Raw genomic sequence first — 15,832 nt, 5'->3', positions numbered from 1 at the left:
GGCAAAACTAATACAGTTATGTAAAGTTTAAAAATAAAATAAAATTAAAAAAAAAAAAAAGAATCAGACACCACTTAGTGACTAAACAACAACAGCACTGTTTAGAGGGTTCTTCTTTAAACTCATGTTTCTTTATCATAAATACCAACACTATGTAAGTCTGCTCAAACCAATACTTTCCATTTGTTGATAATCCACATTAGACTACTGTAACCTATGCAATCTTATGGTAGCAATTAGACTTTGAAGTCTAGAAATCATTCGCTTCATTTTTCCTCTGTAAAGAGTTTTCATTCTCATTTCTTTTCTTTTTTAACTATTCTCTTTATCCCATTTGCTTTTCATATTTCTGTCCACTTTCCCAAAGAACTATGCTTAAGCAAGACATTATGCAGCATTGGAGACATACAGGGATCTCTATCAGCAGACACAAAATGTACATTAGCCCATGTCAGCTCTACTCACACCATCAAGTGGAGTGCAATTACAATAATTAAATTTAAAACACTTCAATTATAAATCCTGACAGCGATTCAAATATTGGTTTACAGAAGTCTCTAAGTAGATACTTCTTGTCATATAAAGGAATAATCTTTAAAAATTAAAGTTAATGATAATTTTAATGAAAGAAACTCTCTAGATACACTCTTTAACCATGTAAGTTCAATTTGGAATAAATGTGAATGATTAGAAAGTTTTCATTTTAGATTAAACTAGTCCTCTGGACTCTGTGATTATTGCTGCATTTATGCCTGGTTTGGTTCCCAAACCGGCTGCATCATGACTAACTACTGTAATAACTTTTATAATGCATTTTATCACTATAGTCAAATACTAGGCTCAATAAGCAAGCAAAAGAATCACACAGTGTTGAGAAATTAATGACTGTTATTTTGCAATGAATAGATTGTTTTAATATATTTTGTATTAATGTTCAGCATTTTTACCATACAATTTAAAGTAACATTTTCAGATTAACCATTGAATATAAATACAACTATCTAACAAAATATAATGTATAGAAATGTAATTTATATTTTTGTTAAAATTGGAAACAGATATTTACTTTCTTTAGGAATAGGGGTCCTAGGTTCTATTACAGATTATAGTATTCTCCTCTCTAGCTGCAATTTTGGGTAAGCCATCATTTATTACTCTTTTCTAAATTCTACAGCAATAAAATGAGGCATATAAAACTTTTTAATAAAAGTTCTATAATTTAAATTATAAGCCGTTTAAAAAAAAAAAACACTTTTAGAATGCAAATAAATCAGCCAGAAGCTAATTTTGTTCAGCTACCTTTTCTTTTGTTATTTCATTTTAACCTTTTGTTTACACAGGCAAGTACTGTTTCTGTTTCTTTTGTATCTAAAGAGTGTCCATTATTGACATAAATTTGGAACAACTCACTTGCATGAGAAAAAGTGCAACAGAAGGAAAGGCACTTAACAGCCAACATTTGCTATGCCTATTTTTTTTCCCTCTAGCATCAGGAATATAAGCCCTGGCTTTTCCATGGAATAAAAGGGGAAAGTAAATACACTGTAACTTCTGACTCTTGTCTCTTATACTGCTGCTACTGCTAAGTCACTTCAGTCGTGTCGGACTCTGTGCAACCCCATAGACGGCAGCCCACCAGGCTTCCCCGTCCCTGGGATTCTCCAGGCAAGAACACTGGAGGGTTGCCATTTCCTTCTCCAATGCATGAAAGTGAAAAGTGAAAGTGAAGTCCTCAGTCGTGTCCGACTCTTAGCGACCCCATGGACTGCAGCCTACCAGGCTCCTCTGCCCATGAGGAGGGCAAGAGTACTGGAGTGGCAAGAGTACTGGAGTGGGGTACCATTGCCTTCTCCATTAGACATCTTCAGATGTCTAATATACCATAAATCTCTCTGCTTTTGCTTATGATATCTATTAGGTCTGTGCTCATTTCAGGAGTCTCTAGGGAGGAATCTGATCCAAACTGATTTAATTGGCAGGATTAATTTTCTTACCTTCCTTACTTGTGGTAAGGACCCATTTCCTTGCTAGCTCAAAAGATTGGTCTTTGCTCCTAAAGGCCACCCACCTTCTTTCTCATGTTTCCATATATTCCCACTTCCTCCAAAAATGTTAGGTGAAATCTCATGCTTTATGTTAATACTCCCTTCAGGTGTACCCTTCTGATGGATTCCCCAAATAAAAGGGAAATAAGATTTTTTTTTTTACCAATGTTTAGTATTTTCAGTATACAGTGTTTATATATATTTTGCTACATTTATCTTCTGTATTTTCTATTTAAGAAAACCATTTACTCAGAGCAACTATAAATTAAATATGCTCTGCTGTTTTAAGCCACCAAGTTTGTGGCTATTTTTTTTTATAGATGCCTCCAGAAATTAATATATCATGTATATAAAATTCTAGAGGAGGCAAAACTAATCTATAGTCACAGCAGATGTTGTCTGAATCAGGGATTAGGGAAGGGCTGCCTGAAAAGTGACACACAGGAACTTTCTGGGGAGATGAAAAATGTTTTATGTTTTGACTGTGGGTAAGGGCTTCCCTTGTGGCTCAGCTGTGAAGAATCCACCTGCAATGTGGGAGACCTGGGTTCGATCCCTGGGTTGGGAAGATCCCCTGGAGAAGGGACCAGCTACCCACTCCAGTATTCTGGCCTAGAAAATTCAATGGACAGAGGAGCCTGGCTGGCTACAGTCAGTGGGGCCACAAAGAGTCGGACACAACTGAGTGACTAACACATTTTCACTGAGCATAGCTGAGGAATCAGTTTACTATTCTAAAATTTTTGCAAGGGAGAGTGAACAACTGATTCTATCAATAATTTGAGGAACATTTATTAACTTCTGAGTGCATGAAATGTCAGCATATTTGCTTATCTCTAAATCAGGAGGCCATCCAGTTACTGACATTAACATGTGGGAACAAACTCTTATATTGGATTGTGGAGGATATAAAAACAGCACACAGACATGGATAAAACTGTGAAGCATTGTAAGAATAAAGGGGAGAACTTATCTTGATTCTGTTACTTTAAAGTTTAGAGTCACACTACATTTTGGCATAACTATAAAAATATATATCCATATACATAATTTTATAAGTTAAAGCAACCATTTCACTGACTAGAACTATGAGAAATAGGAAAGTCCCATAGTTTCCAGAATTTGAAAACTGCCTTCATAGTATAACTTTTGCTAATGATAACATGAAGACCTTTGCCCTAAACTTTAGTATACAGAGTTCAGACTTGGGCGTGTGTTCATATTCATGGGCATCTTAATATCTTGGCCCTAATATGTGTTTTATTTTTATTTTATAAAGTATGCATATAATGTTGGGAAAAAAGGGACAGGATCAAATTTATAATGTAACTGGAAAAGCTGACCAATTGGCTGCCAGCTTTATTTCAGAGGAATGCACTTCTCAGATTAAATGATATATGGTAAAATCATACTAGTGACTATATATGTTAGCTTAGTGAAGACATTGAAGCACATAGGTGGGTCCTAACAGAGGGACGAGCATATTCAGAAGTCAAATGAAACCGAGTTAAATGACTATAGTACTTTTAACTAAAAAATTCAATATTACTGAAGAACAGAGCTCTAGATGTGGAGTTTTTGAAAGATATATCTGGAAAGATATAAGAATAAGAAAATAAACCAAAAGAAAGAGTTATGATAAGATTTATACTAAGAGCAATGAAGGGCTCAGGAGTTTTCATCAAGGCAACAAAACCCTTAGCTCTTTCTGTACTGCAGAAATTGAAGGACTTTCAATCTTGGGACCTACAGTCGACTTCCTCAAATATTACTGAGTATAGAAAGCAGCAGTAGACTGAAAAAGATCAAAGCTCCCAAGACTGTCAGAGGTTATGCGTATAGTTTGAAGCCAAATCCCTGAAGGATAGACTGACGTTGATAAGGCTATAGAATCAGGCTATGGAAACTGAGTGTTATTACCTCTGAAAATGCATTATCCTTTTTCCTTATAATGAAAACCTTTTTTTTCTGTTTCAGAAAAGCTACTCACTCATTTGATAGGTAATTTACCTCAACCTACAGAAATGAACCTGAAACCGACTGGCCAGAGTATTCATAATAACCTCATAGTGAGACAGATAAATTAAGCAGTTATTTGAAGCAATTAAGATGGATGCTGAGGAAGGATGTTAGCTTTTATTACTCTTTGTCAGCTAAAAGAGCAATTTCTGCAATAATTTGAACAGAAATTAATTGATTTTAAGTTACTCTGAGAGTCAGTGATGTCACCACTGTAAGTACCCTAAGTGACGTATATACTAACGGAAAAACAAACTTACTTGACATCAGAATTCAGTAACATTTTAGTGAATTATAAAAATCTCTCTACTTTCATATAAGTATATGTATATATGATGAACTCAGTTTAACATACAACAAAAATAATACAGCATGTTAACTAGAGGCAAAGTAATCATTAGTTGACACAAAGAGTATCCATCATGTACTGAAATGCAGAAACGAGATGAACTAATACATTTTAATCATTTGAATCACAACCTAATGGTATACATAAATATTTAAAGTACAGGCAAAAATCAATGAAATTTATTGTTGTGTGTTTATTTAAGAACCTTCATTCTTGCCTTTATACTGAAGTCCTATTTTAGCATTAGGTCAGAAATATTTTGTCCTAAGGCAGAACAACTGTTCAAATGTGTTATTTGCATTTCATATTAAGATTAATGCAGAGGCCTTAGGATTTTGAGTCTTCTGTGAAGATTGCTTTGAAAACCACTGCATTCCAAGTGACATATCTCACTCTCATTCATGAATTAAATATTATATGTCAACTTTGCAATGAGGCATGCAGTGAATATACCTGAACAGTTCACTGTTTGGTTAGAAGAAGCACTTGGGAAATGTATGTTATGGCAGGGCTCCCCAACCTCTGGGAACTAATGCCTGATGATCTGAAGTGGAGTTGATGTAAAAATAATAGAAATAAAGTGTACAAGAAATATAATGCAGTTAAATCATCCTGAAACCATCCCTCCCACTGAACCATGGAAAAATTTTCTTCCATGAAGTCAGCCCTGGCACCAAAAAGGTTGGGGACCACTGTTTATGGTATCAACATAATATTTTTTTTCTATTTCCCAAGAGAGTTAAATATCTTCTCCAAAGTTGTCACCACATTATGGGCTCCAGAGGTGAACATAGGCTGCAACTATGAGATTCACGAGCAGGCAAAAAGCACTGCCCCCACTAAACTGGGAAAGCATGGACAGCAGCTGCAGCCTAGGAGACCCACAAGCAGGTGCCAAGTGCTGCCCTACCATCCCAAGAGTGCACAAGGGCTGCTGTAACTGCACACCCCATATCAAGGGGATAATGGCCAGCACACACCGAAGAGAGACAGCAAGCACCCAAACTAAAAGCAGGCCCTCTATTCGAGAAAAGATGATGAAGTAAAATGACTTGAGCTCAAACTCATCTTCCCTCAAGAAAACACCAAAATCACAACTAACTGCTGAACAACCATCTCACCCACACACACACACACCCACACACCCCCACACCCACTGGAATTTATAAAAAAGAATACTTCACATTCAAAAGACAATGAAGGAGTCACATGAGATGGTAGAAGGGGTGCTGTCACAACATAATCAAATCCCACACCCTCCAGGTGTGTGACTCTCAAACTGGAAAACAATTAAATTATACAAGTTCTCCCACAAGAGTGAGAATTCTGAACCCTATCAGGCTCACCTGAGGGTCTGGAATCAGGAGGAGGAACACCCAGATTTTGAAAGCCAGTGGGGTTTGAGTGCAGAAGGTTCAAGGACTGGGGGAAACAGAGGCTCCACTCCTGGAAGGCATACATAAAATTACAGACACTAGGATCCAGCACAAAGCAGTAACTCCGTACAGTGAAAATGGCTAGACTACCCAAAGCAATTGGAGAAGGAAATGGCAACCCACTCCAGTGTTCTTGCCTGGAGAATCCCATGGACGGAGAAGCCTGGTAGGCTGCAGTCCATGGGGTCACACAGAGTCGGACACGACTGAAGCGACGCAGCAAGCAACAGCAACCCAAAGCAATACAGATTCAATGCAAGCCCTATCAAATTACCAATGGGATTTTTCATAGGACTAGAACATTTTTTTTAATTTGTATGGAAAGACAAAAGATCCTGAATAGCCAAAGCAATCTTGAGAAATAAAAATGGGACTGGAGGAGCCGGGCTCCCTGACTTCAGACTATACTAAAAAGTTACCTTAATAAAACAGTATGATACTGGTGCAAAAACAACAACAAAAATATAGATCAATGGAATAGGATAGAAAGTCCAGAGATAAACCCACACACCTATGGTCACCCAATCTGTGACAAAAGAAGAAAGAATACACAGTGGAGAAAAGACAGTCTCTTCAATAACTGGTGCTGGAACAAGTGGACAGCAACATATAGAAGAATGAAATTAGAATATTCTCTAACACTATACACAAAAATGAACTCAAAATGAATCAAAGACCTAAAAGTATGGCTGGACACTATAAAAATCACAGAGGAAAACACAGAGCACTCTTTGACATAAATCACAGCAATATCTTTTTTTTTTTAATCTACCTCTTAGAGTAATGGAAATAATACCAAAAGTAAACATATGGGACCTAATTAAACTTACAAGCTTCTGCACAGCAAAGGAAACCATAAAAAAAAAAAAGACAATCCATAGAATAGGAAAACATATCTTCAAATGAAACGTCTGACAAGGGATTAATCTCTAAAATATACAAACAGTTCATGCAATTCTGTATCAAAAAAATAAAACATTAAAAAAAAATGGGCTGAAGACCTAAGTAGACATTTCTCCAAAGAAGACATACAGATGGCCAACAGGAACACGAAAAACTGCTTGACATCACTAATTTATCAGAGAAATGAAAACCAAAACTACAATGAGTTATCACCTCACACCAGTCAGAATGGCCATCATCAAAAAGTCTACAAACAGTAAAGGGGCTTATTGGAGAGGGTGTGATGGAAAGGGAACTGTTCTACCCTCTTGGGGGGAATGTAAATTGGTACAACCACTATGGAGAACAGTATGCAGGTTCCTTAAAAAACTAAAAATAGGACTATCATATAATCCAGCAATACCACTCCTGTGTATATATCAGAAGAAAACCATAATTTGAAAATTATACATGCACCTCAACGTTCGTAGCAGCACTATTTACAATAGCCAAGAAAAGGAAGCAGACTAAATCCCCATCAACACAGAAATGGATAAAGATGTGGTACATATATACAATGGAATATTAGTCATAAAAAGAATGATATAATGCCATTTGCAGTAACATGCATGGACATGGAAATTATCATACTAAGTAAGTCAAACAGAGAAAAACAAACATCATATGAATTCACTCATTTGTGGAATCTCATTTTAAAAAAATGGTACAAATGAACTTATTTACAAAACTTCAACAGACTTACAGATATTGAAAACACACTTATGGTTACCAAAGGGGAAATGTGGCAAGGAGGGATAAATCAGGAGACTGGGATTAACATATACACACTACTATATATAAGATTGGAGAAGGAAATAGCAACCAACTCCTGTATTCTTGCCTGGAAAATCCCATGCACAGAAGAGCCTGGAGGGCTACAATCCATAGTATTGCAGAGTCAGACAAGATTGAAGCGACTTAGCACGTATATAAGATAGATAACTGACAAGGATCTACTGTATAGCTCAAGGAACTCAACTCAACTCAATATTTTGCAATAACCTGCATGAGAAAAGAATCTAAAAAAGAATGAATATACATATAACTGAATCACTTTGCTGGACACCTGAAACTAACACAACATTGTAAATTAAATATACTCCAATAAAACTTTAAAAAATGATAATAAACCTATTTCTTTTGGAAAAGTCAAAAAGAAGATATTCAATATTTTGAATTACATCAAACATGATATTCTCTTGAAAACTCACTAAAAGTAATAAACACTGAGTAAATGTTAATAGATCTATTGAATCAATGACAGTGGGAGTCTATAAAAAATATTTACCAATTTTACTCAAGTCCGTATGGCACCACAAAGGGTAATAAAGGCAATAAACACAAAAGCAATATCAAGTATCCTTCTTTTAACTTTAGATAATCTAGTCTATTTATAAGTAATTACTAATAGGACTGCTGTACAGAAAAATAACACTGAACTTGGTTTTCTTTTGATTTTAAGGATCCATGGAATATTAATTTCAGTGGTTATGAGAATATCACACTCCTATGATTCAAAGTTCAACCAATCACAAATCAAATCAGGACATCCAGAATGTGCTGGGTTTTCTGTTTGTTCAGAACGTCAGTGTCACTGGGACCCAGTCCACATCAATCACCGTAAAGTGCTTCAGGTACTATGCATACATACCTTGGTCCTGGTGGTAGAACCTGCAATACCTTGTTAACTGGCTCCTGCTCTTCAGCATGCCCTCCCAGAGAACAGTTAGACCCATGGATGAGAGATCCTTTGCAGAAGTCCAGGAATCCAGTTGAGTAGCTCCATCAAACTGTTGGAGGTTAAAAAATACATACGTATGAATTTGGATGCATTGGAAAGGGAAAGAAGGCCAGTTTGACTTTACCTGCACAACCCCTCCCCCAAGGCAGCACACATTAGTGCTAAAGAAGACCACCCTGGACCATGATTTCTCACTTGGGGAAAGTGAAAGTATGAGAATGAGTACTCAAGATTCCCCAGGCAAATGAGTTGCAGTCCCAGAGGATCATTTCTTTTTCACCTCATCCAGAGAACTGAGTCATGAGCTGTACTACTTGGGGCAGGGAAGATGCTGGGAGAGTGGCAGAGGGCACTGAAGGGATGTGGATCCAGAAATTGTTAAATGCCTCTTGTGCACCATCAAGAAGCCCATCCAAGAGCCCCTGGAGAAGGCTTAACTGTGATTCTTCCCAGCTTGCCCATGGGCACCCCCAGTGCTCTGTGCAACTCACCCACACACCCTCTAACGGTGTGGCCAGTTCCCTGTACATACTCTTAATGGCAGGAAGAATAAGCTTTGGCAGATGGCTAGTAAGCATTGCAGAAAATCAGCCACAATCTGCAGACCAGGAAGCAACCACAAATTTGAGCTTTAGAGTTACCACTGGAAAAGTCAAAGGGAAGCTGTCAGCAACCCACCTGGTGAACTGCAAGATGGAAAGAAGCTTAAAATTTTTGCCAAAAGAAGAAGCAAGAAGTATGACCCAGGTGTAACCACAGAGAGACTGAGGAAGCCTCAGAATCCCCAGTACAGCAGTGGGAAGGTATTTTTTTCCCTAAAGTCAGCCAGTAAAGACTGGAGAAAGTGCCTGCAACTTCTAATGGAAGGACAGCAGCTGCAAGAACTTTAAGGAAAAAAAGAAACATGACCCCAACAGGGGATCGCAGCAATCTTCTAGTAATCAATTCCCAAAACATCCTGATAAAGAATTAAAAATAGCTGGGTTTTTCTCTTGTGGTGAGAAGATCCACACTCGTAGCAGCTTTAAGCATACAAAAAGTATTAACTAGTCTCCATGTTGTACTGTCACATCCCTATTATTTACTTATTTTATAACTAGAAGTTGATTCTGTTTCTTTCTTGTCCTTGCTCGGGTACTCGATTGCACATGGTCAGAAGGGCCCAGGAAGCTGCTGACATCACGCTGCCCTGCGGCAAGAAGGCAAGGGCATGGCTTTCCACTTTCCAGTAGCAGGGGTCCCAGAGGACTTCAATCAGCAAGCGCAGCCGCACGCCCTTGCAGACTGCAAATTGGAGGCCTGTAGGAGGAAGCCCTGCCTCTGCACTCCACCACGCTCCACCACCCGCCCCTGGGCGGCAGTGCAGCCACCCCCACCGCCCCCTCCAGCGAGCCCCGCGAGAAACAAGCCTGATCTCCAGCCCCTGTGGAGCTGGAGCCTGAGCAAGAAACCAGGCTAGAGCAAGCCTGACCTCAAAGAAGGCTACTGACGGGGCCGAAGTAGCACTGACCTCGGTTCCTCAAAGAAGCCCAAATGCTATTATGCAGGCTGTGAGAAAGTCTGGGGGCTGAGACCTCACCATGTATAGGAACCTTTGCCGGCGGCAGGAGTTCCAGAAGTTTGTGCATCAAGAGAGTTGGCGCGGCCCCGCCTCACTGGGCATGCGCAGGAAGTTGCGAGGCCCACCTGCGGGTAGCTCCTCAGAGCGGTGGACAAGTACCACCTGAGCAAGCCAACCAGCCAGCCGCTGCACCCCGGGGTGGGGGGGGGGAACCCGCACCCACTCTCTGTTGCTGCAGCCGCTCCCACGCCAGCAGTCCCAGCTCTCTGAGAGCACCATTCTCTCTGGCTGCCAGGCCACTGGCCTGTTTTCTTGCGGTAACCCAGCCCTGCCAGCCTCTTCGAACTGCGTGGTCCCCGCCCCTCATCCCGTCGGCCGAGGTTGGAGGCCCCTCCCCGCTTGTTGCAGCCTTGAACAGGTGTGCTTCCTTCCTCTAGGGACTTCGTGTATAGAGGAAAGAGAACTTTATGAAGTCAACAACAAGGAAACCATTATCTACACCCCAGGTGTCAAAGTAAACTTGCAAAACAGCAACAACCACAGAAACTCCATACACAAATAGCACAGCAGGCATATCCACGAAGGTGAGAGTCAGCCGTGTTAAACCCTGTCATCTCAGGGATGGACATGTTCCAGAAGTCAGAGGTCAATAAGGAGACCACCCTCACCTCCACTCCACCCTTGCCCCCATCTTACTCAGGAGAGTGTGTAATTTCCTTGGTTCTCTTCTGCCTCTAGGCAACAAAAATTTGAAGTGACAGAGCAGTGTTACAGCTCAGTTTTATTTAGAAGGTAAAGGAAAATACATCCTTGAGGTGTGAGGGCATGCCAACCCAAAAGACACAAAGAGAAGAGAGACTCTGGCACAATTTTGGCTCCTCTTTATATATGCTTTTTCTCCTCCCACTGGGCCTGCCCTTTGTAAATTGGACTAGCCAGGAGTGCTGTTTGTTTTACCTGAGGTCCTCATTCCAGTCTTCGGACCTTCCTTTGTTCTGTTTTCAGAGGCTTTTCCCTTCTTTGTCTTTTAGCCACCACCATTTTGGACTCCTTTTCCCTGTTCTAACTACCTAACACTCTGAACTTAAGATTCTGGGGTTTCTTTTGTTTCAAGAGCACAATGAGGGCAAAGCCGGCAGACTGCTGCAGGTAGAGCTTAGTGTCTGGCCTGCTGGTCAATGGATCGGTCAGCTCGGAGGAGACATGGTCACTGCCAGTTGTGCTTTCAGGACAGATCCCTAGGCTTAGCTGCATCATCCCAGGAGTCTGTCAGATGGGTAGCCTGACTGAAGACTGTCATTTTGGTCCACAATTGTCATGGTGTGCAGCATAGCAAAGGCCACTGGGGTATGTATGCTGGCACCTGGAGGCCACTGAGGACTCTGGGACCAGGATCTGGACTTTCAGACTTTACAGATAGATGTTCTTTCCACAAATCTGTCTTAACTGCATGAGCCTTTCCATATGTAATGCATGGGGGGTCTTGTTCTTGACCATGAGAGAATTCCAACATAAACACAGCTGGAGGGGATATATCCAGCTCCAAAAAGGTCCACCCATACTTTCAGCCAGGTAGCTGGGGTGGCAAGGCACTCCAAGAGTACTGGCTGATAGACCTCGTGTAGCCCACTGCAGACATGGGATGCTTCTTTTGGCTGTTATTAAATCCACCTGGCACAACTGGTTGGCCCTTCTATTGCTTTTCTTCATAGTCCAGGAAAAGCAGGTTTATAATCTTGTTCTCCTCAAGTGGGATGAAGCTCTCAGTGATTACATACTTGAACCTGAGTTCCTAGGTCTCCTCATTCTTTGCCTTCTTCAGGTTCTGCTACATGTGGATATACTCATCATGCTGGCTCCAGGTCTCTGCCTTCACAACCTGCTGTTTGACTTGGAACTTCATGAGTTTCTTGGGTCTTACTTCCATGTCCTGCTGCATGGCTGTGTATATAGCCTGAAACTACATTGCCTCCTCATATCAGATCATCACCTCCTGCTGTATTTCCTGCTCATGGTATTTCTGCTCTGAAGTCTCATCACTCTTCAGTTTCAATGTCTTCTACTTCTCTTTGGTGTGATTCTTGATGTTCTTGCCCCAATGGAGAAGCTCACTTTCCATGGCCTTGTACTTGACTGCAAGCAGTTCTGTGGCCTTCTTCTCCTGCCATAGGTCTTGCAGCATCCTCTCCTTCATCCCTAGCAGCTTCTGCCTGTTCTCACTCATAAGACTGCAGTCATCCTGGCTGGTCACCTTCTCTTCCATGAGCCACTGCTTCTACACCTGAAGGTAATTAAACATGTTTTCATCCAAGGCTAGCTCCAGGAGGCTGGGGCAGGTGGTTGTGGTGGTGGTTGATGTTGTTATCCACCTCTTTGACCTCCCAGACTTTGATTACTGGCCCTTCCTGGTAACCTACCAGGGCTGACATGCTATGCTATGCTATGCTAAGTCACTTCAGTCGTGTCCGACTCTGTGCGACCCCATAGATGGCAGCCCACCAGGCTCCGGCGTCCCTGGGATTCTCCAGGCAAGAACACTGGAGTGGATTGCCTTTTCCTTCTCAAATCATGAAAGAGAAAAGTGAGAGTGAAGTCGCTCAGTCATGTCCGACTCTTAGCGACCCCATGGACTACAGCCTACCAGGCTCCTCTGTCCATGGATTTTCCACTGGAGTGGGGTGCCATTGCTTTCTCCGAGGGCTGACATAGTGCTTTCTATACTGCTACTTTTTATGTTAGTGTTCTTTATGCTGCTGCTCTTCCTCCATAGCCAGTTTTCCAGCATCTCCTTCTTCTCCAGATGAGACTTCAAGTAGGTGATCTCCTGGAATTCATACAGCAATATGTCCTTGGGGTTCTCATGCACTCAGGGGTTGTTCTTGATTTCCTTGTCTTTGTTTGCCAAAGCAGTGGTTGGAGAGGCTCTTGTTGTAGCCAGTAAGAAACTGGCACCTGTGTGGCCACTATGATGATCTTATCTTTGCCCCCAGGAGGGTTCTAGAGCAGCCAAATCAGCTTGGTATCCTAATAGGGGATGTGGGTGCTCCTGTTGCCCACCAGGACAGTGATTACATTGCCCAGGAAAGACAGAGAGAGGTTTATTTTGGAAGCTTCCTTATGCCATTCTCTTCCACCACCTCCAGTGTCATCACTACCCATGGACTGTGTGGCTGTCCCTTCAGTTAAGTAGAGATCTGCTTTGTTCTACCTCTTGCTCCTGGTCAGGTTCAACAAGGTTGAGTTTTTCCAAACAGCTGTGGTCCTGGACATCACAGCCACTGTACCCCATGGTTGTGAGGAAGTAGAGTGGGAGCAAGAGCTGATTTCATCCATGTGTGTGTTGCCCATGACCTGAGTCTGCTCTCATAGGTTCATCATATGCTGAATCTCCTTGACATTCTTGGCTACAAAGGAGGAGAGATCCTTGATGTAGATGCCTCATCATTCTCCATCAGCTCTAGGTTCCTGCTGGACTCCTTGGAGACCAGGTCTCAAATCTCTTCTAGGTATATCTCTAGGTGGGAGGACTGGACCAGGCACTGCTGAGAGTAGGAATGCAAGAAATAGAGGAAGTGCTCAGAGGTACTGGGGATGACCTTGTCACCTGGATTCTATCCAGGCCCCCTGCGTGGTATGTCCTGCCAGTGCCTATCTGGCCATAAACAAATACCATGCCATTGAAACCCTGAAATAGTGAGTCTACTGAGGCTCTCACATTTTCATCACATAAGTCTCTGTTTTGAGCTGCCATCATGCATGGTATTAAAGTTGAAGCTCTTGGAAAGCTATCCTGGGGCAATGCAGGGGTTTCACAGAGTCACCTGGCCAAGTCTTACATCCATGTCAGGGCTTCACAGCTGGCAGTAGTGGTAAAGCACCCGCCTGCCATTGCAGGAGACATAACAGATGTGGGTTCGATCCCTGGGTCAGAATGATACCCTGGAGGATGGCTACTCCAGTATTCTTGCCTGGAGAATCCCATGTACAGATGAGCCTGGTGGGCTACAGTCCATGGGGTTGCAAAGAGTCGGACAACGCCCGAAGTGACTTAGCACACAGCACAGGATCTAATAGTGAACACCAGTCATCCCTTTAGCCAGAAGGTGGCCCTGGGCCATCACCTTCAGGGCTGGCCTTGGTTTTACTGGCCATCTTACTGCTCTGTCCTTTTATCACCCCCATCCCACTCCACAGCCTGGGTGGACCTACTGTTCTCTTTAGGTCTGGATCATTGGGACTGACCCAGTGGGCCCCCATAGTGCCACTCTTCAATCTGCATACCGACTCCTGGGGTGGGGATTCTGGGAGATGGCCTTACCAGTTCAGCAAGCTGGGCCTCCACAGCTCTCCAGTCCTTACAAAATTAAGGAGAGTCCATGGAAGCCACAGGAGTTGTGTTGGCTGAATGGCTGTCCCAAGAACCCACCTCATACTGGGGCAGAGAGAATTCTGCCATGTTGCCAATTCTAGTGTTGCTGTGGCAACAGTAAGATAAAAGAGAAAAATGGAATGGGTGACAGACCAGTCCTCTCCTCCTGTCCCTCCTCCTCCTCCTCTAAGGACCTGGTGGGGGCTGCTGGTTCTGGACACCTGGGGGGGAGTCCCACTTCTCACATGGGCAGAGGCTCACATGGAGTCCTACCCTCAAGGTGGGAGAATCATTCATTACAGCGAGCATGGCTGCTCTAACTCTGCCTCCCCTTTATCACCACTTGGAGAAGAAGTGAGAGAAGGGGATGGGGCAGGGAACAGGGGCAAACCTAAAAAGTTCCCTAAAATCTTTTAAGGAAGTTTAGAGCTATAAACCATAAGAAAACAGAAAAAGACAATTTAATGAAATTAGAAAAAAAATACACAAATAAAAGAGAACTTTACCATAGAGATATACTAAAACAAATCACAGAGAATCCTAGAGAGGAAGAGTACAGTGAATGAACTGAAAGATGGAAGAGAAAGCATCAACAGAAAGCAACAGAAATGCACCCATTACAATAGAATGGATCAAGCAGAAAATAGCATATATAATGTAGAGGACTGGACCTTTGAAATAACTAGTCAGAGGAAGAGTACAGTGAATGAACTGAAAGATGGAAGAGAAAGCATCAACAGAAAGCAACAGAAATGCACCCATTACAATAGAATGGATCAAGCAGAAAATAGCATATATAATGTAGAGGACTGGACCTTTGAAATAACTAGTCAGAGGAAAATAAAGAGGAGTGAGAATAGCCGGTGTGATATACGGAATATCATCAAGAGAAACAGTCAGTGAACTATTGCAGTCCCATAAAGGAAAGAGAGAAGGAAGGGAAAGCTTATTTAAAGAAATAATGGCTAATGACTTTCCAAATCTGCAGAGAGTTTTGGATATACAATTTCATGAAGCTCATAGGTATCCAAGAAAATCCAGTGAGAATTTTTCCAGGACATTTTTAATAGAGCTGTCAAAGTCAAAACCAAAGCAAGATTCTTAAAATTATCAAGAAGAAGGAAGCATATAACTTACAAGAGAACTCATATAACACTATCAGCAACTTTTCAGTGGCAGAAACATCAGAGGCTGGGAGAGAACAGGATGATATATTCTATATGCTGAAAGGAAAAAAAAAAACAACTGCCAACCACGGATTCTTATCTGGTAAAGTGGACCTTTAGAAATAAAGAAGAGATGAAGACTTGCCCAAACAAACAAAAGCTGGGAAATTTCATCATGCAGGCAAGGCTAGACCTGCCTTGACT

General features: G+C 41.7%; 1 pseudogene; it reads right to left on the bottom strand.

Annotated features, from left to right (window-relative positions):
- The window catches only part of LOC112586203, a 74,138-nt pseudogene extending 60,203 nt beyond the window's left edge, over window positions 1-13,935 (bottom strand).
- Between the last annotated feature and the right edge of the window lie 1,897 nt (window positions 13,936-15,832).

Source organism: Bubalus bubalis, chromosome 7, assembly GCF_019923935.1.
Source record: "Bubalus bubalis isolate 160015118507 breed Murrah chromosome 7, NDDB_SH_1, whole genome shotgun sequence".
NCBI lineage: Eukaryota > Metazoa > Chordata > Mammalia > Artiodactyla > Bovidae > Bubalus > Bubalus bubalis.
Note: the sequence above shows the minus strand (reverse complement) of the source record. Positions and strands in the feature narration are given on the sequence as shown.